Source organism: Prionailurus viverrinus, chromosome X, assembly GCF_022837055.1.
Source record: "Prionailurus viverrinus isolate Anna chromosome X, UM_Priviv_1.0, whole genome shotgun sequence".
NCBI classification, from domain to species: Eukaryota; Metazoa; Chordata; class Mammalia; order Carnivora; family Felidae; genus Prionailurus; species Prionailurus viverrinus.
This window is the reverse complement of record NC_062579.1, coordinates 82,781,362-82,807,575: the sequence shown is the minus strand read 5'-3', so window position 1 is coordinate 82,807,575 and position 26,214 is coordinate 82,781,362. Positions and strand designations below refer to the sequence as shown.

The following is a 26,214-nucleotide window of genomic DNA, read 5'->3' as shown; positions in this document are numbered from 1 at the left end:
GCCAGCATGGATAAAAACTTGGGAGTTGGTAAAATATAAAGGCTGAAAAATGTTACAATTTAAAACAAATGGTTATGTGGACCTAGAGCAGTCACTCTCAACCGGGAGAGATTTTGCCTCCTAGGGGACATTTGGCAATGTCTGCAGGCATTTTTAAAAAATAAACTTGCTTATTTGAGTACAGTTTTAGAACTGCAAAAAGTTGCAAACCCACTTGTTAACACCTCACGTCAGAAGGGTGTATTGTTACAACTAAAGAAACAATATCGACACATTATTACTAGCTGAACTTTATACTTTCTTCAAATTCCCCTAGTTGTTACCTAATATTCTTTTCTGTCTGAGGAGCCCGTCAAAGAAACCACGTTGTATTTAGCTGCCCTGACTCATTAGGCTCCTCTTGCCTATGCAGTTTCTCAGACTTTCCTCACTTTTGATGACCTTGAGAGTTTGCAGGAATATAGGTCAGAACTTGTGTAGAATGTCCATCTTTCTGATGTTATTCTAATGATTAGACTGTGGTTATGGGTTTTTATTTTTATTTATTTATTTTTTAATGTAATTTGTTGACAAATTGGGTTTTCATACAACACCCAATGCTTGGTTATGGCTTTTTAAAGGGAAGGACAATAGAGGTCAGGTGCAAGTGTCGTCACATCATATCTAGGGCTATCAGAATGACTTATCATTGATGGTGTTAATGTTGACCACCTGTCCAAGATAGTGTTTATGAGGTTTGTCTGCTCTAATGTTATTGCCACTGCCTTTGATGGGATGTGCAGCCTTGACTTGCCATGTGAGTAGTTATGCTCCATGTCATTGAGGGGGGAATATCTACATAAATTATTTGGAATTCCTCGTGGGAGATTTGTCTCTTCTCCCATATTGCTTTATTCATCACTCATTCACACCAGTATGGGTGCCTGGATACATATTTCAGACACTTTAATTCTGTTTTAAGATTTACTTTTTAAGTGGGTTCTACACCCGATGTGGGGCTCAAACTCAGAACCCTGAGATTGAGACTTGCACGCTCCACTGACGGAGCCAACCAGGCTCACTGAAGTCAGTGAATAAAAGTTGTGTTTTCAGAGAACTTTGTTGCAATGCATAAAATGAGTAATTATTTTGGTGTCATATGAACACAAAGTAAGAGATGTAGTGTCTCTAAAGTTCTGTATAAACAGAATGAGCTGGAAAGTTGAGGCGGCTGCCCAGACTATTCAAATGCAGTGGTATCCTGCACCCACCACCCTGCTGTCAAAGAAAAATTTTGGCTCAATGTGTACAGGTTGGTAGTCTGCATTGAATGAATTTACTGAATATTTACTTAACACCACTGCATGAGTTCTGGGAATCAAGAGAGGCCTTGGAATGAGTCTGGATGTAGGAAAGGTGAAATTAAAAAGAAAATGCCATTTTCTTCAAAGTCTGCCTTCTGTACATGGCACCTTTTCACTCCCTTGGTCCACACTAGAGCAATAGTACTAATCAAGGTCAATATTTAAAAAAAATATGTTTTATTTATGAGAGAGAGAGAGAGAGAGAGAGAGAGAGAGAATGGGGGGGGGGGAGCAGAGCAAGAGAAGGACACAGAATCTGAAGCAGGCTCCAGGCTCCGAGCTGTCAGCACAGAGCCCGACGTGGGCTCAAACTCACAGACCGTGAGATCACGACCTGAGACAAAGTCAGATGCTTAACCGACTGAGCCACCCAGGCGCCCCAACCAAGGTCAGTATTGCACCACCCACCCCAAGACATTTGTCGATATCTGAAGATGTTTAAGAGGGGTCACAACCTTGAGGGACGGGTATACTGGCATCTAATGGATAAAGACCAAGGATGCTGCTAAACATGGTACCGTACATAGGACAGCTCCCCAGATAAAGAATTCTCAGGGACGCCTGGGTGGCTCTGTCAGTTGAGCGTCCAACATCAGCTCAGGTCATGATCTCAGGGTTTGTGGGTTTGAGCCCCACATCAGGCTCTGTGCCAACGGCTCAGAGCCTGGAGCCTGCTTTGGATTCTGTGTCTCCCTCTCTCTCTGCTCCTCCCCTGATCATGCTCTGTCTCTTTCTCTCTCTCTCTCTCAAAAAAGAAATAAACATTGAAAAATTTTTAAGGAAAAAATTATCTACACCAAATGCCAATATTGTCAAGATTGAGAAACCCTGGACTAGTGGGCAAGAAAGAAATCTTCCAGGTTGATCACATTAATTTCTCACAACCACAGAGAGGTGTAGTTGTCTTGGTATATCTCCTTTATGCGTGCATCTGTGTGTGTGTGTGTGTGTGTGTGTGTGTGTGTGTGTGTGTGTTTCACCACTAGCTACTGTGTTTGTAACCAGGTTACCACTGGTATTGAAAGACATTTCAGAGCCCAGATATACCCTAGTAAAACCAAACTTTTAACCCTAGCCTATACAACTCTGAAAAACCAGGCCTTCTCTACATTTATGTCTTCTTCCCATGACCCTGTGCCCTCGATTCCCTTGACCCATCCAAGCAGTACAAGGCCCAAGGCCAGACTGGCTTTATGACCTTTGCACTTGATGATCCATCCCCTCTATCTGGAATATTCTTCCTCCAGACCTGGGTCGCCATGGCTGGCTCCTTTTCATGACTTTCATCTCAGCTCAGACATCACCTTCTCGGCAAAGCTAATCACGCTATCTAAAGTATACCCTCCATGCACACACAAACATGCTCTTGATTTCATAGTTTCATGTTGCCCGTAGAAGTTACCACTTTCTGGAATTACCTTGTTCATCTTCTACATTATTATGTAACCTTCCTAGGGGCAGGGACTTTGTCTTTTTATTTCAGCTTGAATCTGTGTGCCTACACCCAGTATGGCACAGAGTCCGAATTAAATAAATACTTGTTGAATGACTGAATGGATGAATGAAGGACTTTGGAATAAATATTTAAAATTTCTGGAAATTCTGAATTCATAGGGAATGTGTTTCACTTCATTAATCTCTTAAGAAAAAAAGGCAAGGGGCATCTGGGTGGCTCGCTCAGTTAAGCATCTGACTCTTGATTTCGGCTCAGGTCATGATCTCACGGTTTTGTGAGTTCCAGCCCCATGTTGGGCTCTGCGCTGACTCTGCAGAGCCTGTTTGGATTGTCTCTCTCTCTCTCTTCCTCTCTCTGGCCCTCCCCAGCTTGTGCTTTATCTCTCTCAAAATAAATATAATTAAAACAATTATTAAAAAGAAGAAAGAAAAAATGGGAATTAGGGACTTAAGTTTCAAACTGTGGAATGTTTTCAAAGAACATTTGTAGTTTGAATGCCTCATCATTTAGGAACACACTACACAGTGTGTTAATTTTATTAAATCATAAAATCATTATAACTTATATTGTATGTCAGTGAATAATTTATTCAGGTAATTCCGGATATGGTATTGAATTAAAAAGTAATTAGGGGCATCTGGGTGTCTCAGTTGGTTGAGTGTCTGACTTCTGCTCAGGTCATGATCTTGAGGTTTGTGAGTTTGAATCCCACATCAGGCTCTCTGTTGTCAGCACATAGCCCATATGAGATGCTCTGTTCCCTTCTCTCTCTGCCCCTCCCCCACTCATGCTCCCTATCTCTCTCTCTCACAAATAAACATTAAAATTTTTTTAAATTAATATTTTATCCCTAGATATTTTTTCCCATTTAAGAGAAATAAAAAAAAATCCATGAGAACAGATTAAACTCTCAGTACTGAAGCTGTTAGTTTTCAGGACTTAAAGTGTCACACAGATATAGAAAACATTAAGTCTTAGAAAATGAGCCAAGACAAGTGAGCAAGAAAAACACCCCCACGACTCACTGAACATAAATTTTACCCCCAGCATCTCCTCTGATGCTTCACCCCATGAACTCTTGAAAACAGAAAGTTTGTAATCTTTACCGTTGTTCTTTCAGTGCAGATTTTTAATGATTTTTTGAGGTGAAATTCACATACCTGTTATTCACATAACCATTTTGAAGCATACAACCCCGGGCCATTTAGTACATTCACAATATTGTGCAACTATTGCCCCTGTCCAGTTTCAAAACATTTCCATGACTTCAAAGTAAAATCCTGTACCTGTTAAGCTGTGTCCTCTCCCTCAGCTCTCGCATCCGGTATTGTGTATCCTGTCCTATGGGTTTATCTATTCTGGATATTTTGTATAAATGGAATCGTACAGTATGTGATCTTTTGTTCTTGCCCTTTTCACTTGGCAAGTTTTTTTTTCCAAAAAAATTTTAAGTTTATTTTACAGAAAGAGGCAGAGAGAATGAGATGGGGAAGGGTAGAGAGAGAGAGAGAGGGAGAGAGAGAGTGTCAAGCAGGTCCCGCACAGTCAGCATGGAGCCCCATGTGGGGCTCGAACTCACAAACCATGAGATCATGACCTGAGCTGAAAAAAAGAGTCGGATGCTAAACCGACTGAGCCACCCAGGTGCCTCTGGTGGGCTGTTTTTAAGGTTCACCAATGTTGTAACATGTATCAGTGTCTACTCATATTTATGGGCAGATAATGTTCTATTGTATGGATATACCACATTTTGTTTATCTGTTCATAAATTGATGGGCATTTGGGTTTTTTCCACCTTTTAGAAATTATAAATAGTGTTACTACGAACATGGGTGTGCATATGTTTGTTTCAGTACCTGTCTTCAGTTATTTTAGACATATACTTAGGAGGAGAATTGTTGGATTAAATGATAACTCCATGTTTCACTTTTTGAGGAACTTCTGAACGGGTTTCCATAGCACCTGTACCATTTTACATCCCTGCTAGCAATATAGGCGGTTTCCATTTTCTCCATATCCTTGTCAACACTTGTTATTTTCCCAAAAAAGTGTTTGAAAAAAACTTTATTTATTTATTTTGAGAGAGACAGAGAGCAAGCTGGGTGTGGGGCAGAGAGAGAGGGAGAGAGAGAGAATCCCAAGCAGAGAATCCTTGCTGTCACCATACAGCCCGACATGGGGCCCGATCCCATAAACCACAAGATCATGACCTGAGCTGAAATCAAGAGTCGGACGCTAAACCGACTGAGCCACCCAGGCGCCCCTTTCCTTTTTTGTAAAACAGCCCTTCTAGTGGATGGAAGTGTTACCTCATTGCGACTTTGATTTACATTTTATATTACCCGAAAGACTAATGATGCTGAGCATCTTTCCCTGTATTTATTGGTCATTTTCAATGTAGACTATTGGTGACTTTAGGATATCTCTGAATGTTTATAGTTTCTGTCATATGTATATGGTATAGAAGATAGAAAGATCAGAGGCAAACAGGAATGAGACAGCTAGTGTTACCGAATTATATTTGGCAGATGCCCCAAATGTCTTCCTGGCCCCAACCTCTGAGATTGTCACATTTTCCACAACAATGGAAAGTTCCTTTCTGATATCAAGTCGTAGAGACTGTGAATATTTGCTGACACAGTTAAACGAAATAGGAGGAATGTCATAAAAGTGGCAAACAGGGAATAAGGAAAGCAGTGGTACACAGGACAAGTTGACAACTGACTTCCTACGCCTGTTGGGTAAGAAGGAGGTTGCACCCTGGATTGGGTCTTTTGCAGAGTCAACTGGGCACACGCAAGTAATTGACAAGTGTATTGGAAATGTCTGTGGGCTTGTTTCCTGAACAAGATAGGAAAATGAGAAAAAAAAAATCTTTCCTGTTAAAACTTGTGCTTGCTTTCTCTGACACGGTCTACGTAAATTGAACAGACCCTATCTATGTTCCTGTTTTCCTCAGATATTCTTGATTCTTTTTGTTTAATCAAAATCAAAATCAAAATCAAATTCAATCCAGAGCACCTTAATAAGTGCGATTATAGTAACTGTGCTTATGGTTAGGTCATCAAACCTCTGGAAAATGGAGGTGGGGCAGGCAATGTGGCAAAGTAGGGTGAGATCTGAGCTGATGGTCAGGAGATCTGTGTTCCAGCCCTCATTTCTAAAATAACTAGCTTTGTAACCTTGAATAAATGACTTAACCTCTAGGAGCCCCAGTTTCCTCATTTGTAAATAAATGAACGATAGGACTCTCGATTATCTTTAAAAGTCCTTTGCAGCTCTGAAATTCTATTTGCGAAGTTCATGTGTTATGGACTTTAAAGTTCAAAGGCAAATGCATACTCTTTCTTTGTATGTATAGAAATTAAAACTGTCGCCTCAGTTCAAACCTGCATCAACAGAGTAAGTTGAAAAAGGAAAAGACAAGGCCCAGGGTCATAGACTTCCAAGTTCTGAAGCCAGGCTCCTATGTGTGTGTTGGCTGAGTGCCTCGGTACACTTGTATGTGTGATGATCTGCCCTCTGCCCTAAGGTTTCTTAATCTTCATTTTGCAATGTGTGTCCTAGATGTTTGTTTATCAAACAGTGTAACTGACTCAGACAGGACATTGCACTATTTCCTAGTCAGTGGCTAAAACATTTCTCATCTGAACTTTTCCAGTCTTTCATTCTAGAACTTTTGTGACCTCAAACGAGGTACCTTGACTTTCACTTCACCTGATGATGCATTATTTTCCACGGGGAGACACTGGGTTTTGAAACATTTCACCCCCTTCACTTGTAGGGGAAGTTACAATAAATGATAAGGGGATTCTGCCCTGCCACCATACGGGCCTTCCTCCAGCCGGTCTTTTTTTGTTTTTTTGTTTTCTTATTTTTTTTTTTTAATTTTTATTTCTGAGAGGGGCAGGGGAGAGACAGAGAGAGGGAGATACAGAATCCAAAGCAGGCTCCAGGCTCTGAGCTGTCAGCACAGAGCCCAACTTGGGGCTAGAACCCACAAACCGTGAGATCATGACCTGAGCTGAAGTCGGATGCCCAACCGACTAAGCCACCCAGGCACCCCTCCCTCCAGCCAGGCTAACACAGGTTCTAGGCTGCTCTGGATCATCTCATTGTCAGGAGTACAATTAACAACTTTAGTCCTTGATGAGGAGTCAAGAGTTTAAGATCTATCTGGGAAGGGTTATGTTACATTTCAGCTACAACACAGTACAAGCTGGTTCATAATCTTAGAATTAAAATACAGAGCCAATGGGAGTGCACTTGTGATGAGCACCAGGCGTTTATGCCAGAGGCTAATATTACACTGTTAGCTGGAATTTAAATTTTTAAAAAAAGCTTAAAAAGTAAATAAAATACAGAGCCAATGAAAACAGTAAAGCTCTAGTCTTTGCATTAGTGTTTATTTCCAATTTTGGAGGTTTTCTCAAGTTAAAAACAGTAGTAGATTAGATAAAGGCTGTATCAAAATTTACAATCACATAACCTGAGCAGGGAACTGATAAGATCTCCATTCTCTGAAGACCTGTTTTTGATGTTTTGATTACCCCTTGGCTATTTCTTTTTTTGTTAATTTGCAAGCCTATTTTGCATTTGTGCCTTCCTTGGTTTTCTGTATTTAGTCTTTCAGCCCTAGGTCAGCTTGTTTATTTCCAAAAAAGCAGTCACTTCTGTTAAAGGCTGGGAACAGGATAGAGTGTGAGGTCTGGGGAGAGGGAGGTGTAAATGAAGCTGAAAGGCTTTTAAGGTGAGTGTGTTATGTTCAATTAAACTATTTCTCCCCACCTTTTTTCTCCAGTAGAAAGTTAAAATAGTGTACACCTGCCAAAAAAACTGCCCAAACTCAAATCCTAAACAAAAGAAACAATCTCTCCACCCCAAATCAGGCACTATTTTGTGCCGGTGACTCATTTCAAGGATCATTATATTTAATTTAATTAATTTAAAATTGCTTTTATGGTTTTACAGAAGATCAGTGCATGTGTTTGTTTTCTTATTGGGGTCTATTTATCAATGGGACTATTACTACAAATTATTGTTTTCAATTGCTTTTGAAAATCACAGGGAAAGTGTTTTAGGGATTCTAGTCAATTACCTTGAAATGTATCATTTGATTCAGCAAGTTTGCATCTAAGAATTATTTCAAAAAACTAATTACAGAGACATGCAAATTTATATTCAAGGATGTTCAGAACAGGATCAGTTACAGTACTAGAAAAATCTAAAGACCAACCTAAATGCCCCACAAACAATAGGGGACTGGTTAAATAAATTAGGTAACATCCATATGCTAAAATATTATGCAGCCTTCAACATGATTTTTAAATAATTTTTAATAACATGGGAGAGGGCTCACATTAAAGGTCAAGTGAAGAAAAGCACACGATACTATACAGTTGATTCTTGAACAACATATATATGGAATTTTTTTGATGCAGTATAGTACTATAAATGGATTTTCTCTTCCCTATGATTTTTTCCTTATGATTTTCTTAATAACACTTTCTTTTTTTATAGCTTACTTTCTTGTAAGAATACAGTGTATAATACACATAACATACAAAATATGTGCTCATCGGCTGTGTTATCTGTAAGGCTTCCAGTCAACAATAGCCTATTAGCAGTTAAGTTTGTGGGGAATCAAAAGTTATATGTGGATTTTCCACTGCACAGGGTATCAGCACCCCTACCCTCCCACCACACTGTTCAAGGGTCAACTGAATGTATAGAATGGTTCCAGTTTTGGAAAAAAATATGCATAAGAAGAAACTGGTAAAAATACATCAAAATATTCCTAGTGGCTCACTCAGGGAAGCAGAATTGTGGATGTAAAGAGCATTCTTTATATATTTTTGGTGTTTTCTATATTTTCTGTAATGAATAGTTACTACTTTTAGAAAAATATATATGATTATCAAACTTTTTTAAAAGTTTAGGAGAGAGAGAGCAAATGGGGGGAGGGGCAGAGACAGAGGGAGACTGAAGATCCACAGTGGGCTGACAGCAGAGAGCCAGACTCAGGGCTCGAACTCATGAACCATGAAATCATGACCTGAGCCAAAATCAGATGCTTAACTGGCTGAGCCACCCAAGCAGCCCTCAAACATTTTAATGAATGGAAATTAAACAATAATGAGATAGCAGTGTTTGCCTGTGGGATTGGCAAGATTTTTATTTTTTATTTATTTAATTTATTTATTTTTTAAAGTTTATTTATTTTGAGAGAGAGTGCACACACGTGCACACACACATGAATGGTGAAGGGGCCGAAAGAGAGGGAGAGAGAATCCCAAGCAGGCTCCTCACTATCCATGCTGGGCTATCAGTGCAGAGCCTGACACAAGGCAGAGCTCGAACACATGAACCGTGAGATCATGACCTGAGCCGAAATCAAGAGTCAGATATTTAACTGACTGAGCCACTTAGGTGCCCCTGGATTGGCAAGATTTTTAAAGATTGATACTATTCAAAGCTTTCAAGGATATGACGAAAATGGCACTCTTATATACTCTAAGTAGGAATGTAAGTTGGTTTGGTCTTCAAAAATTTTTTTGTAGGGGCGCCTGGGTGGCGCAGTCGGTTAAGCATCTGACTTCAGCCAGGTCACGATCTCACGGTCCGTGAGTTCGAGCCCCTCGTCGGGCTCTGGGCTGATGGCTCAGAGCCTGTAGCCTGTTTCCGATTCTGTGTCTCCCTCTCTCTCTGCCCCTCCCCCGTTCATGCTCTGTCTCTCTCTGTCCCAAAAATAAATAAACATTGAAAAAAAAATTAAAAAAAATTTTTTTGTAATGTTTATTTTTGAGAGAGAGGGAGCGAAAGCAGGGGAGGGACAGAGAGAGGGGGAGACACAGAATCCAAAGCAGGGCCAGGCTCTGAGCTGTCAGCACAGAGCCAGATGCCGAGCTAGAACCCACAAACAGTGAGATCATGACCTGAGCCGAAGTTGGACACTTAATCGACTGAGCCCCCAGGCGCCCCAGGTTTGGTCCTTTTAAAAGACAACTTGACAGTATCTTTTAAAATTTAAAATGCATATACTTGGGCCGCTTGGGTGGCTCAGTCGGTTAAGCGACTGACTCCAGATTTCCTCTTAGGTCATGATCTCAAGGTTCCTGAATTCAAGCCCTGAAGCGGACTCCAAGCTGACAGCGCTGAGCCTGCTTGGGATTCTGTCTCCCTCTCTCTCTGCCTCTTCCCTGCTTTATCTCTGTCTCTCAAAATAAATAAATAAACTTAAACAAAATAAAATAAAATACACATACTCTTTGACCCAGCATCATTACCACTTACAGGGCTCAACTATATAGAGATGCTTGAACAAATACACAAAGACACATGCATGGGGATATTAATTGGAGTATTGTGAAGAATTAGGGAAAGATCCTGAATGTTCATCAATAGGGATATGGCTAATACATTATGGTACACCTGAACTATGGAATTCTGGGTAGCAGTAAAAAAAAGGGGGGGCCTAATTATTTAGATATCTACATACAAATATAATAACATGGAATGATGTTTGTGATATATACTAAGTGGATGAAAGCAATTTGTAGAGCAATGTGTATAATATATTCTCATTTTGAAAAAATAAGTATTTGTGACCATATATGTGCATTTGGGAAGATATGTATCAGATTGCTCATAGCTGTCATTATCTCCATAGAGCACGATCAGAGATTCTTTTACTTTGTAAACTTCTATTTGAACAAAAGAAGCAAACATGTACTTCTTTTATAAGCAAAATAATAATAAAGAGACAATTAGTGGATAACTGGGGCTTACTGTGTGAAAGTTTGCTTTGGTGTTTTATTTATTTTTGAGTGCGCGTGTGCACGTGCGCGAGAAATAGAGCATGAGTGGGGGAGGGGCAGAGAGCGAGGGAGACACGGATTCTGAATCAGGCTCCAGGCTCTGAGCTGTCAGCACAGAGCCTGATGCAGGGCTCAAACTCATCACCTGTGAGATCATGACCTGAGCTGAAGTCAGCCTCTTAATCGACTGAGCCACCCAGGTGCCCCGAAATTTGCTTTAAAAGAGTCTTTCAGGGGTGCCTGGGTGGCTCAGGCAGTTAAGTGTTTGACTCTTGATGTTGGCTCAGGTAATGATCTGAAGGTTCGTGAGTTCAAGCCCCATATCAGGCTCTTCCCTGACAGTGCAGAGCCTGTTCAAGATTCTCTCTCTCTCCCTTTCTCTGTGCCCTTCCCCCTCTGGCGCGCACATGCTCTCTCTGTCTCTCAAAACAAATAAATAAACTTAAAAAAATAAAAATAGCCTTTCAGGAATGTATTAGTCTGTGGACAGCAATTTATCGCTACAAACAGTTCAGACAATTTTACATAAGGCCTAATTTGCTTCATGGCTCAACAAAGAGAGAACTAATTCATATGCTGATCTAGATTGCCATACCTAATATTTTCCCCGGTGGCAACAAAATCAGATTTGTTGAATTCTTTTATAAATACTATTGAGATGAGATTGCAGAAAGTTGAGGTTAGACCCTGATTCTCAAAGCTGTCTGTATAGATACTCTGGATTAGATACATAACCTAGCTAAAAGTGACTCTCAAAATCTATGAGTTCACCTTCAAGGTATTCGCTTTAAGTGTCTTTTTATAGGACGGGTTCCCCCTGTGCCTAATATAGAAGTAGAATGCTCCCACTTGAGAACTTGCTTCTCTTTTAGACGGGTTTATGTGATAATGAGCTGGGTATGTGAAATATTCCTTATTCAGTGATATGCACATGTTCCCCTGAAATAGTAATATATCTACCTCATAAGCTTATTGTGAGGGTAAAATGAAATAATAAGTGCAAAGTGTTTGGGGCAGTGTCTGGCACATAGTATTTAATACCTGGTGGCCATTGTTATTTAAAAGTGTTGCTAAAGATGTTTCATTTTAATAACAATAACTTGGCCTGTACTGGGTTCCATGTGAAGGAGACAGTGTTTTTGTTGTTTTTTAATTTTTTTCTAAATGTTTGTTTATTTGGGGGGGGGGGAGAGGGGCAGAGAGGGAGAGGGAGGAACAGAATCCAAAGCAGGCCCCAGGCTCCGAGCTGTCAGCACAGAGCCTGACACAGGGCTCCAACTCATGAAACTCGAGATCATGCCCTGAGCTGAAGTGGCACACTTAATTGACTGAGCCACCCAGGCGCTCAAATGAGACAGTTTTATTATAGCATTTTAGTTTGGAGAAGGAGTGCTTTGAGTAAGTGTTCAAGGTTTAAGCAGAATGAATATCTAGGTATAATGAAGGGGCTTGTCCATTTCATAGAAGGCACTAGCAAAGGGTATATTTAGAGGATTGAAGCCTGGAGGTCAGAGGGTGATTCAGTAAATGAAAGTGAAGGTGGTGGTTGTAGAAACTTAAGAAATTTTGCCCTTGGCTTTAAAGAAAGTCAGTCAGTAAATAGGAGGATCTGGAGAAAGACTGGTGTGGTCTAATGGAGAGATGTGAGTTTTGGTACCAGCTTCCTTTTTTTCTCACGTGTAAAATGAGGAGGTCAAACTTGGTAATTAATAGCCGCCATTTTCTCCACACTTGCCATAAACCAGGCTTTTTACAGGCATGGTTTCATTTAACCTCCCTCAGAAGAGTCCTATGAATGAGGGACCATTATTATCCCCAATTTACAGATGAGGAGGCTTTGAAGAGATTATGTAACTTGGTCTAGTTTGGTCCATGTCCAAAGCCCATATGGTTTTCAGTCCTGTTAGTCTGCCTCTTAGTGGCCTCCTGGCTCTAGTAGTCAATGATTCTGAGTAAGGGACATTAAAAAATGCTGTTGTGATTTGACTTGTCTTTTAAGAATGGGAGATGAAATCTAATCTTGTATGTGAAAGGGAAAGGAAAATGAAGACAGATTGAATGTGAGTTATGATACTGATGACCTATCTTTCCCCCTAACCTTATCGGGCTAGAATCACTACAGAAAGTGGGCAAAAATATACTAAAGGTAATTTCCATGCAGATCTGATGACAACCACAGCCCATTTCATTTGCCTCTGGCCTTACAGATAATCTGAATATTTTGTTCTTTTTTTCCACCCACTTTTGGGAAGGAATTGCTAAAGCAATTTGCAAGGACACTGTGGAGGCTTTTATTTAGAGGGGATAGGAATTCACTTAAAATTTTTTTTAATGTTTATTTTTTTATTTTTTCAGTTCATATAAAAACCTGTACAATATGCCAGGATGAAAAGAAATCATCATTTGAAAAAGATGAAAGAATCCTTTCTCGAAAGATAACATTTAGATCTAGCTACTACACTGCTGACCATTTTTGAATGCAGTAGCTTGGGATATTCACAGTAAGATCATCTCTTGTCTAGGTTTCTGATTTTACCAGTTGTTAAAGACATACCTTTGAAGACAGTATTTGGCCTCGTTAGGGGCCTGAAAAAAACAAGGCCTCGCTAATGACAAAACATAACATGTCTATGCAAATATTATGATAAAGTCCTGCTGCGTGTAGTTGGGCCACAGGAGGAAGTTATTATTTTACAAACCTGTGAAGTATGTTTAACACGCAAAGGCTTGTTACACAGTCCATGAAGAACGTTGTTTTCTGCCCTTCCATAAATAACTAATGCCAGGAGCGGCTTGGCTATCTCTTTCAGCTTCTTGCTACAGGAGAGTAAAATGAGCAAGGCCTAAATATCGGTACCTGCTAAGAGAGCTGCCGTGTTAAATTCCATTTGGCTTCAGTCTAATTCTCATGCTTTTAAGTGCTTTTGATGTTGTATTTTGAATCTGTCAGTTGCACTGTGTTTTCCATTTCCATATGTTTATCTCTTCTGTTTCTAATTTGATTGGTAGTTCTGGGGAGGACTTACTACCCAGGAAACCTCATGTAGTCACAAAGGCAGTAGTGTAGGAGATGTGAGAACCATGGTTAGGAAATCCAGGCTCTGTTACTAGTTACTTGTGTGACTGGACAAGTCATTTAACCTGCATCTATTTCTCCACCTGTAAAATAGGGGTAATAATCCCATGTCTTCCTAGCTAGTAAACAATCGTGCAAATGTTCTCTCTAAAATGTCAGGCAGCTGGCAGTGGCGGGGGGGGGGGGGTTGGGGGGGGTTGGGGGGAGGAATGTTTTGTTCCTGGGTAGGAATGCTTGAGGGTTTCCGATGACAAGAAATTAAATAAGGTTTTGTCTGGACCTTGAAGGAGTGAGAAAGGAAAGCTAGAAATAGTATGGATACACTTGATTTCCTTTTTGGAGTTGTAGCTCTTCTTCTGGCTTCATCCTGGGTGTGGTTAACCGTAGAAAGGGAGATCTGGTATGTGATAAAGGTAGCCAGGACTGTCTGTATTAATGAATAACGTAAGTGATAAAGATCTTGAAACATTCAAGTAGTTTCTTGGTCTGATAAATATATCTATATCCATATATACACACATGCATATGCACAGGTATGTATGTATACAAATTCATACATACCAACAAAACCTGATAGCTTCAGGGTTTCCTTTTTACCTTGTAACGCTGGAGGAACTTCAGTGAACTGAGGACTCCGTGTTCAGAGGAGATTACCTAGTTGAGGAGGTCTGAGCTAAATGATAGGTAGTGAAGGAAATGGACCAAAGTATTCTTTAATTATAAGTTCTTTTTCTTCTTGGTCCAACAGATTGACTTACGTGCTATACTGGGTCTGTCCTGTGTCTGTGTTTTAATTTCATGACTAGACACTAAATTTGTTGAGGGCAGGGATGATCATTCCTTATATTTCATTTGTGTTAACCCTGCTATGGATGACAGGGCTCTGTATACTGCAGACACCCAGTGAATTATATAGCTGGCAAATTATTACTTATTTCTGTTATTGCAACAAGGTCTCATAAAATAAACATGAGAAATTCGTTTGAAGTCCAGAACTTTCTAGGTCAATCTCGAAAAAGGAAGTTCATGATTGCCGTAGTAATATTTGTAGGCATATTAAATGTAAGTGGGCGGGCCTGTTGGAAATTGGCTGAGTAATCCCAGTTCAGAATAAGTATGTTGGCCTCCAACCACCATGGTGTGACCTGGGATGCTTATTAAAAAATAAAATTTCTCAGTCCCCCTCAGATCTTAAACAGAGTATCCGGAGGTTGTAGCTATAGGCACCCATACTTTAACAAGCACCCAAGATGATCTGGATGCATGGTAAAGTTAACAATGACTCTAGCCTGTAGGGTGACAAGTAATTCTATGGGAAGATGGGAAATAGCAAGTGAAATGAAATGTCCATTGCTAGCAGGAAGAGGAAGTTAGTCCTCCATTATGCATCAGGGAGCTTGGAAGAATATTGGTGCTTTTTACTTCTTCTGGTGATATATTCTTGCAGTTTGTCATGGCTCATTTACAATTATGGTCTGTCCCTTTTGCAGTCTTGAGGCAGTTCACCAGAATTCTATTTTTAACAGCAATTTCTTGAATCTCTTGGGAACGGTCTTTGTAGGACTGGCTCATGAGCTACGATCATGGCCAGTAAAATGTCAAAATGCCGCGGTGACCCTTATCAGCTGTCGGCTCTTTTGCCATTACACCACGGTGGGAAGGAAAGACATAAAGTGAACCCCCCCTCCTCCCCATTCTTTTGGTATTTCATAAGCTAGAGGGAGCTGGGGTCTTAACGCAGTGAGAGGCGAGGTGAAAGGAACAAGGGCATTGGCTCAGGCTTGGAGGAGCAGGATGCCTTTAATCAAAGAATAGGATCTCCCTCAGAAGAAAGAGAGGCTAGGTCCAAAGATGAGTATCTGTAAAGGGCAGCTGGAAGATGACCCAAGGGGAACTTTCATCCTGGGACTGAGTCCTAGGAAGCCAGCACAGGTGCGGGCGATGGGCGCGTCCCAGACCTCGCTGAAATCGGATAGGCTCCAGGCCCTTCCGAAAACACACTTGATAACGCGGCCAGCCGGCCCGCCCTCCCGGCGACTCGGAAGCCAGAGCGAGAGGCTGCGGCGAGCCAGCGAGGAGCCGTTAGTCGACTCGGCTCGCCCGCAACGCCCTCCCTCGCCTCGGGAAGCCCTCTCGGCCCCGCCTCCTCGGCTGACGTCCGGGGCGAGCGGAGGCGGGCGCGTGGGTGGGCCGAGACGTCGGCCGCCCGCGATTCGGCCGGCTCAGCCACACCACCGCGCGCCTCCGCTCCGCCCGCCCCTCCGGGCGCGTCTTTTCCGGGCTCGCGCCGCGCCGCGCCGCGCCTCGTCCCGCCTCCGCCGGCCGTCCGGGTGCGCGCGGGCCGCTGCGGTTTTTTCTCCGGCCTCCGTGGCGCGCCCCTCCTCGCCCCAGCGCTAGCGGGCACGCGGTTTTTCCGCGGGCTTCCCGGGTGCCAGGCGCCGGCCGGCTGCGAAGACGCCGTGTGGACCGCGTCTCCGGTAAGTATAGCCCCGGCTGCTGACCCTTGTCGCGGTAGGAGCCCCAGCTCCGGCGGCGCCGCCGTCCCGCACCTGAGCCCCGCGGAGGTGGAGGGGACGTCCCAGTTCCCGGAATGGGCTCTCTTTCTTTGGGAGCCCGGCCGATCTACCCGCCCGCCTCCCTCCCGGTGCTGGGAAGATTCCCGGGGGTCTCTGTGTCTACTCCTCCGAAGTCCAGGGTCCTCGAGAGCCCTGCCTCCTTCTCTTCCTACCACCCACCGTCCTCCATCCCCCGAGGGCCAGAAGCATCTTCCCGACCGGGCTTACTGTGCGTTGCCTTTACCCTTTCCGAAGGAGCACATCAAGTGCTTGCCAGACCTCCAGACAACCTTTAGGGCGCCCCTAGACCTCCACTCCATCTTGTCCTTTCGGGGTCGCTCTGTCTCTGAGTGCTCTGTGGTCCCTCTGGCCCTAGCAGCATCCGCCCTTCGGATTTGAGGGATGCCCTGCCTTCCCAGCTCTTCCTGGCTTCCGTATCTTTAGGTGCGTTAGAAAACGGCTGAATTCTAGCAGAAGCGTGCTCTTCACCCCGCCCCCCCCCCGTTCTGTCTACATCCCTGTCCTCATGAATGCCTTATATTTAGCATCAGCTTCATTCACTTCCTCTTCCTCTCATTTGAGGACCCTGCAGAAAGAATTGCGGCTGATGTCTATAGCACATAGAAAAATCGAGGAGAATATGATTCATTGCCTAACCCCCATCAAGGGGTTACATATTTTAAAAAGGACGTCATATTTTCTCCGCACTCCAGCATCTTCTCCTTGAAAGGCATTTCCCCACCCTCTTGAAATTAATTTTGCTATAGTCTCTCACCTTAAAAAAAAAAAATCAGCCATGGCTCCAAGAAACGACGGTGAGTTGCTGAATAAGTAAGTAGGCTGCTTTACTGGTTAAGTCCTTAATCAATGCCTCAGTTTCTACATCTGCAAAAATGAGGATGTTGAACTAGAGCACAAATAAGGTTCCTCTAGCGTTTTGATTCTAGGACCTCTAAATTCATGCTTAGTTACATGTTGCTGCGTAACAGAGATTTAACCTAATTAAAGTCCCATTTCCTGGTAGTTGCTCGTCTCTTTAGTTTTTCTTTTATTCTGCCTCTAATACTTTTAACTGTTCTTGATACCTAAGGGAGCATGCAATGGAAGATTCAATTACAGGACTGTCAATGAGGATATCAGTCAAGCTTTTTATAGCATAAGGCCTCTTGAATTATAAAATAGCTCTCTTTTTCGATTGAAGCTACTAACGTGTGAGACATGTAAGACTCCTGTTGGAGTTAACACCCTCTCCACCCTTTCTTTGGGTGGAGGATGAAACATTACACCGTTAGTATACTTGCACCATAGAATAAAGTACCATATTGTTCTGATACTAGAAGGAATTTGACACTTAAACATCCATGGGAAGGTGCACTGCAACAATTAAAAGCTTTTCCCCTAAAAACCCTATTAAAAAATTAATGATTAAGATTAACATTTTTGTTTGTGTTTTGGGTAGGTGTGGGATGGGTGGGGATAAGAGAGTCTTGCCCAATTCAATTTAAGAGGAGAAATGAATTGGGACTCTGGAGAGGCTCTGAATCCAGCCCTAGCCAATTGTATAACCTTGAACAAGTCACCTAACCTGTCTTGGTTTTTGCATCTGTAAAAGCCTCTTGATGGTTGGCAGAGTGAGCCATAAGTCTCCCAATTTGAATTCTTTGTTCCTATACTGATAGATATATGATTATATGATGTAAGCAGCACTAACATTGTGGCCTAAGTCCTTAGTTATAACAGTTGTTGAGAATGTTTTTCTCAAACATCTGCATATGCTTGCTCCAATTTATGTGTGCATAATTCATAACCTATCTTACCAAATGAGTATATGTGGAAGTCTATAAATTGGGAGGCATTTTACAAAAGTTGGGTGTTAACTTCTGCTTGCAAGTGAAACATGTGCATAGAACACTTTTTAAAAAACATTCATGTCTTTTAGAAATTTGAAAGCGAATATATACATACTGCCTTGTAACTGTAATTGACTAGGAACTTTAAAGAATATGCTGGCATCTCATTCATTCATTTATCACTCATTGAACTTATCTCATTCCTTCAGCTGTCCCTGGTTTTGGTGCCAGGCCACCAGGATATGATGGTTAAGAAAACCCTCTTCGTGAGTTTATAGTCTGGGGTGGTTGTGGTGAGGCTGTGAAGAGATAGATGTATATACAGTTTATATTTATTAACAACAAGAACATTCAAATCAGGGACATAAACAAAATCCTGGGGGAACTTAAACCCCCATAGTGGAGGAGGAGATGATTGTATTATAGATTCTCTTCTTGGCGTTCCTTCCCTCCCCCCTTCCTTGACTTTCAATTCCTGAGATGTTAGCAAAAATAAAAGCTTTATTTTTCCTCTCCTATCACTGGCTGGCCTTATATATTCTTTTTCTTTCTTTGTCTTTTAACTGGTCATTTTGAGGTAGCTGTAGATTCCCATGCAGTTGTAAGAAATAATACCCTTTTTCTAATTTTCCCCAGTGGTAACATCTGCAGGACTGTAGTATAATATCATGACAAAGAAATTGAAATAGATACAATTCTGGGTGCCTGGGTGGCTCAGTCAGTTAAGCGTCCAACTTCGGCTCAGGTCATGGTCTCACCGTTGGTAGGTTCAAGCCCCGCGTCAGGCTCTCTGCTAATAGCTCGGAGCCTAGAGCCCACTTCGGATTCTGTGTCTTCCTCTCTCTCTGTCCCTCCCCTGCTCACTCTCTCTCTCTCAAAATAAATAAACATTAAAAAATTACAAAAAAAAAAAGAGATACAATTCATCCACCTGAATCAGAGATCACTGGTTTTACATGCAGTCATTTGGGTGTGTGTATTTAGTTTTGTGCAGTGTTATCGCATGGGTAAATTCATGTAACCACCTCCACAGTAAAGATACAGAACAGTTCCATCACCACAAGGATGCCTGGTGTTGCCCTTTTATAGCCACAGCAGTCCCCCTCCCTCGCTGGCCCCAAGCAGCCACAAATCTGTTTTCCATGCCTATAATTTTGTCATTTCAAGAATGGTATATAAATGGAATCAGACAGTATGTAACTTTCTGAGATGGGCTTTTTTTCCACTCAGAGTAATTCCCTGGAGATTCACGTAGGGACTCTAGTATCCAGTTCCTTTTCATTGCTGAGTCCTATTCCATGGTGTAGATGTGCCCCAGTTTCACCATTCACCAGTTGAAGGACATCTGGTTGGTTCATGGTTTTTTATTTTTATTTTTTCCTTTTTAACCTATCATAAATAAAGCTTCTGTGAACAATTGTGTCCTGCTTTTTGTGTGAACATAAGTTTTCATTTCTTTGGGATACATGCCCAAGAGTGCAGTTGCTGGTTGTAAGGTCGTTGCATGTTTCATTTTATTTATTTGTTTATTTTTATTTATATTTAGAGAGAGAGAGAGAGAGCACGCACAAGCATGAGCAGGAGAGGGAGAGGGAGAGAGAGAATCCCAAGCAGGCTCCATGCCAAGCACAGAACCTGACACAGGGTTCGATCCCACTACCATGAGATCATGAGTTGAGCCAATCAAGAGTTGGACACTTAACCAACTGAGCCACCCGGGCACCTGTATGTTTCATTTTAAAAGCAACTACCAAATTGTTTTCCAGAGTGGCACTTTACATTACCACCAGCAACGTATGAATGAATGCTTTTCATCCTTGCCAGCTGCTGTGGTTACTAGTTTATATTTTAGCCATTGTGATTGCTGTCTAGTGATATCTTGTCATAGTTTTAATTTGCATTTCCCAAATAGCTAATGACGTTGGACATCTTTTCATGTGCTGAGTTGCCATCTCTGTATCCTCTTTGGTGAAATGTATGTTCACATATTTTGTCCATTTTCTAGTTGGATTTATTTATTTATTTTTTTGTTTTGTTTTTGGTTTTACTGTTGAGTTCTGAAAGTTCTTTATATATTCTAAATACTAGTCCTTTGTTAGGTACGTGGCTTGCAAATAATGTTCTCCCAGTCTATATAGCTTGTCTTTCATCTGCTTCACAGGGAGTTTCAAAGAACAAAAGCCTTTCATTTTGATGAGGTCCAGTTTATCAATTTTTCCTTTTGTGGATGGTGCCTTGGGTGTCCAGGGGTCTGGTGTGCCTTTGTCCCTTAATTTTATTCCTTGCTGGTCTGCATAACACTCAGTATTTCTGTAAGCAGTGTAAACAGTTTTCCTTTTCAGCAATCCTGGAGCTCAAATGCATTCTGTGAATAAGTTGCCTTGATGGCTTCGAGTGTGAATACATACTCACACATGCTCTTGCCATATTAAAATGGCTGCCATCTTTTGTGCCTTGAAAATATAATTTCTGCCTCAACCAGGCTGTGAAGTGTTAAAATTAATATTTTAAAATTAAAGAGATGCAGATGTGCCAAGGCGATTTTTGGTTTCACTTTCTAAATTAAAACTGGGTAAAAGAGTATGTATGGTTTTTAAATCAAGGTTTCTGTTAAGTGATCCAAAGAACAAATTTGGGCTCTCATTTAAACATACTTTAAAAGTTAACTTCTATGTTCTCAGTAGTGAGGTCACAAATCATGACCATATACTTAAGAGGCTTTTTATACTCACTATTGATTCTCAGAATAATGAATACCAGACTTTTGAATGTGTATGTCTAGACTATTGCTTTCCTTGTATAGTAGCCACTTAGTGTTCGTTTTGTTTAAAAATAAGCATTAGCTTTAAGGTGACTTACAATTTGATACTTTGAAAAATGGATGTGCTCAAATTATGAGAAGAAGTTACAGGAAAAGGGTAGTGATTAATTTTGAGAGTATTTATTTCTGTAAGGTGGTACTGAAATTATTACTTGTCTCTTCAGTGTCACCATATTTGCTCAGAAGAGTAGACAGCTAGGGTAGTGGATTCCTACTTGATAAAGGTCAATCATTGGTATAAGGCAAAGGCTGGCAAAACAGTGCTGGTGTCCAAATCCTACCCTATTTTTATAAATGAACTTCTGTTGGAACACATTCACATCCACTCATTTATGTATTGTCTGGCTGCATTCAAAATGCAACATCAGAGTCAAAACAGAGAATGTATGGCTCTGAAAGCCTATTTACTCTCTGGTCCTTTCCAGAAAAAGTTTGCCCAGAGATAAAACAGCCTTCTAAATTATCACATCTCTGAGTTATAAAGGAAATTTAACAAAGTTCACCTTGTCTTTTAGCACTTTTTAGTTACACTTCTATGGGAAATTGTGGTTCAGAAGAGTGTATTCATTTTCTTTCCTATGTCTACAAGGCTTTTGGGTCCAGGAGCAGCATTAAGGAATGGACAGAGGGTTGGGAAAGTTGATTTTGTTGTTCTTGTTAAGTGGGCTATTTCGTTGTGATGTAAATTTTCAGGTAGGGCAACCCATGAGATTCAGAGAGATGTCCATCCCTTTTTTGATGTCCTTTGGCGATCCTAACTGTAAGCCAGAGTGGTAATGACAGAGCCTGGTACAGCAGTGCTGTTGCTCTGGCTCCTAAACCTTTAAATACATAGGAGTTTGATCTTATCAAGCTCAACTTAGACTGTTGGTTTACTGTTTTGTTTGCATAGCTTTCTTTTGTCCGTTAGAAATTGACACTTTAGTTTTGTTTTTTTTAAACACCCTGTGGGTGATGTTGAAAATGGAAATTGAGTTAGGACAGTTGGCCGTATATTTGGAAAGAAATGGATCCCTACCTCACATCATATACAGAAAGAAATTAAGGGTGTAGTTTAAAATTTTAACTGTATATTTAATGCTTTTCTGGAAAGCATAAGACAACTGTAACAAAGTTAAAATGTAAGAGACAGACTAGGGGAAAATACCATTTACATATGTGATAGAAGCTTTAATTGACTTCTTAACTGACCTACCACATTACATGATGCTCTTCATTTCCTTTGTAAAATACACTGCACTGAACACTTGGGATTTAGTAGGTTGGTCTCTAGTGTGCCAGTATGCTTGAGGACCTACCATTAGAACAAATGCTATTGATACTTAACCTGTGAAAATTCACAGATGATATGATGTCTGGGGGGATGGGGTGGAAGTATGGAGTGCATCCAGTGGTAAAGGAAAGAAAAGTCAGCACATGTGGATAATTGTTGAAGTTGGGTGATAGTTACATTCAAGTCATTATAACAAAACAAATCCAGTGTTTTGGAGACTTGATGAAAGCAAGTTACTACCATTCAGTTAAGTGTGGGTAAGATTAAAGATTTATATAAAAAAATTATAAAATCTAAGTGTTTCTTCTCTCATTGTGCTTTGTAAGTGTCTTTTAAATTCTTTGAAGTTCTACATTTTCTAAGAATTCAGTTTAAAAATGTTTACAATCAGTGGGCCTGGAGTTAAAGAAAAAAACCTCTTGGCCTCTTGGCCTCCTGGCCCTGTATCAAAAGTTTGATGAGTTGGGGGCTCCTGGATGGCTCAGTTGGTTGAGCGTCTGACTTCGGCTCAGGTCATGATTTCACAGCTCGTGAGTTTGAGCCCCGCATCGGGCTCTGTGCTGACAGCTCAGAGCCTAGAGCCTGCTTCAGATTTTGTGTCTCCCTCTCACTCTGCCGTCCCCAGCTTGTGCTCTCTCTCTCTCAAAATATAAATAAACATAGAAAAAATTTTTAAAAAAAGTTTGATGGGTGTACATTTACTACTAATGAAGATGAAATGTTTGTCATGTGCATATTTTTATGATTGTTTATTTTAATTGACACTTTTGATTAATCAACTGTTTCGATTAACTAATTAACTAACATTAGATTAAAAGGATTCTGCTATATACTCTGTTTTCTTCTCTTCAGATCACATAAATCTTTCACCTATTATGAAAAAGACTTTTACTATGTAATATCCGTTATATATAAAAAGCTCCTACAAGTCAATAAGAAAAAGGCACACATTAGAGAAAGTAGCAGAGGGTTATGAATTGTCATTTCTGAGAAAAAGAAATAAAAATGATGAATAAGAAAAAAGGATGCTCAAATTCCCTCTAGTAATTAAGGAAATGAAAACCACTTTTCACCAAATACATTGGCAAAACTAAATATAATATCCACTTTTAGCAAAGACATGGGCACTGTCATACACTGTTACTTAGAGTACAAATTGTATGGCTTCTTGATAAAAAAAATACCCAAATCCTCTCATTTTAAAATGTACATATATTTTTTTAAAAATGTACGGTATATTTTGATGCAGCAATACTGTTAGGAAACTAGATATGTATAAGGTTTCACTGAAACTGGTCATAATAGTGAAAACTTAACAGCAACCTGAATATCCATCAATAGAGGAATGATTTAAATAATGTGCTGTTCTATGGAATACCATAGGGTGTTTGAAGGAAAGAAACCCCTTCAAACCTATGTAAACTGACACAGGAATTCCAAAGTACGTTGTTAAAGGAGGGAGGGGAAGGAGGGAGTCTGCACCCTTCATATACCGTGATTCCATTTTTCTAAAAGCAAACAGAACCTTCCTTATGTGTATGGATAATACAAAAAGGTCTGATTGATACATACCATGAGTGGTTACCTCTGGGGGAAAAGGCAGTGTTGCTAACGAAAGGCAGTATAAGGGATATGTTTATTTTTCACCCTGTACAATTCTCTAGTGAATTTCTAACTTTGTGATTACTATTTTGATAGTAATTATACAGATAATAGTATGGAACATTTACACACTGGAGGATACTTATGATCCCGTTATTATGCATTATACGATGACACTGTACTAGAAATGTAGTGCCCTGTGTTTAGTGAGCACAGAGGTTTGTTGTTTTTTTTTTTTTAGGGTAACTTCTTTCTTTGTTAAAGTACTATTTGTATTTTCTAACTTTCTGCACTGAACGTGTAAGTATAAAGAATAAAATCACTGTAATTCCATACCCAGAGAGAGATCTATTATCAACTTTTGGGTATATATGCTTGTGCACACAAAACTGTGTACACACATGTATGGGTACTTGCACACACACATGCACATGTGTATGGTCATGTGCAACCATGTCTTTATACAAGAATGGGTTCTTGCTGTATATACCAATTTGTAATTTGCTTTCTTCAACTTGGCACTATTGTGTGAGCATCTTTCATGATTGGTAGTTATGAATAAGTGAAAAAGACATTTTGTTGGGAAAAGAAAAACACTGCCATGTAAATAGTGTTCCAGTTAAAATAACTGGTTTCTAGGGAAAACTATAATCTTACCAAAAAAAAAAAAAAAAAATCCGTGGTCACCAAAAGTAAATAACCAAGGAATTTTAGAGCGCCTGGGTGGCTCAATCGGTTAAGCGTTCAACTTTGGCTTAGGTCATGATCTCATGGTTTGTGGGTTTGAGCCCCGCGTCAGGTTCTATGCTGGAAGCTCAGAGCCTGGAGCCTGCTTCAGATTCTGTGTCTCCCTCTCTCTGCCCCTCCCCTGCTCACTCTCTGTCTCCCTCTCTCTTTCTCTCTCAAAAATAAATAAACATTTAAAAAATTAAAAACAAATAACCAAGGGGCACCTGGGTGGCTCAGTCAGTTAAGTGTCCGACTTCAGCTCAGGTCATGATCTCAGTTTTTGAGTTTGAGCCCTGCGTCAGGCTCTGTGCTGATAGCTCAGAATCTGGAGACTACTTTGGATTCTGTGTCTCCCTCTATGCCTCTCCCCTGTTCACACTCTGTCTCTCTCTCTTAAAAATAAACATTAAAAATTTTTTTAAAAAACAAATAACCAAGGAATTTTAAAATTCTCAATGTTGGGGCACCTGGGTGGCTCAATCAGTTAAGCGTCTAACTTTGGCTCAGGTCATGATCTCACAGTTCATGGGTTTGAGCCCGGTGTCAGGCTCTGTGCTGACAGGTCAGAGCCTGGAGCCTGCATCAGATTCTGTGTCTCCCTCTCTCTATGCCCCTCCCCTGCTCTCTCTCTCTCTCTCTCTCTCTCTTAAAAATAAACATTAAAAAAATTTTTAAAAAAAGCACAAATAACCAAGGAATTTTAAAATTCTCAATGTTGGGGCACCTGGGTGGCTCAATCAGTTAAGTGTCTAACTTTGGCTCAGGTCATGATCTCACTGTTCATGAGTTCGAGCCCTGCATCAGGCTCTGTGCTGACAGCTTGGAGCCTGGAGCCTGCCTCGGATTCTGTGTCTCCCTCCCTTTGCCCCTCTCCCACTCATGCTCTGTCTTTCTCTCTCTCTCTCTCAAAAATAAATAAACATTAAAAAACACTTAAATTCTCGATGTTGAACCAGTTCAGTTCTGTTTTGAATTTAACCATGAACACGTTCTTTAAATTGTAGTTACTAGTAATGATGTGTAATTGTGTGATATATCAAAATGTCATTAGCAATCTGTCTTCGGTGGAGTTTGGTTTTAATAAGGATTTTAAAATTGAGCTTGAACAGTTGCTTTGACTCATAGAACACCCAGCTGCTCTAATTTTTGGCAAAGGTGTGGGCATACTTGTATTCTTTTACAACCTATAAAAGTGAAGAAAGCCTAGGTTATCTGTAGCAGCATGAATCTCTGTGGCATCTCAGTCTGTGGTATATAAAATTGAATATTATGAGAACCGTGTTGGAGGATCAAGTTTGATTTGGGCAAGTATGTCATGTATTCTCTCTCATGTCCTCCTGAAGCACTTATTAAGCACATCCATCGAAGGTTCCTTTATAACCTCTTCCGGGTTTGTGCTGTGGATTTAGAGGTGGAAATACCTTAGTTTACATTACACTGAATACTTTTTGATAACTTTAGCCATTTTTAATGAATGCAGTAGAGTACCAGAAGAAGAGTCTACTCCATAGACAATAGCATGAATGTCAAGACCAACGGCGTTCCTGCTCGTGTTTTTGTTATGGCGATCGGAACAGCGTCACTGTTCTTGAAAGCTGCGCATCTTGGCTTTTTGGAAACTGAGTTTGCATTACCAGGATTTTTTCTGTCATCGGGGTTGTCAGGGTAGCAGATTTTACACAGGAGTCAGGA

General features: G+C 40.8%; 1 protein-coding gene across 2 annotated transcripts in view; it reads left to right on the top strand.

The window, feature by feature from the left end:
- The first annotated feature begins 15,945 nt into the window (after window positions 1-15,945).
- ACSL4 (acyl-CoA synthetase long chain family member 4) overlaps window positions 15,946-26,214 on the top strand; it is an 88,291-nt gene continuing 78,022 nt past the window's right edge. Inside the window, exon 1 of one of the 2 annotated variants that reach the window (XM_047843757.1) lies at window positions 15,946-16,169. The gene's annotated coding sequence lies outside the window, so the exon portion shown is untranslated. The remainder of the gene's footprint in view (window positions 16,170-26,214) is intronic. The other variant, XM_047843760.1, reaches the window with a different exon arrangement.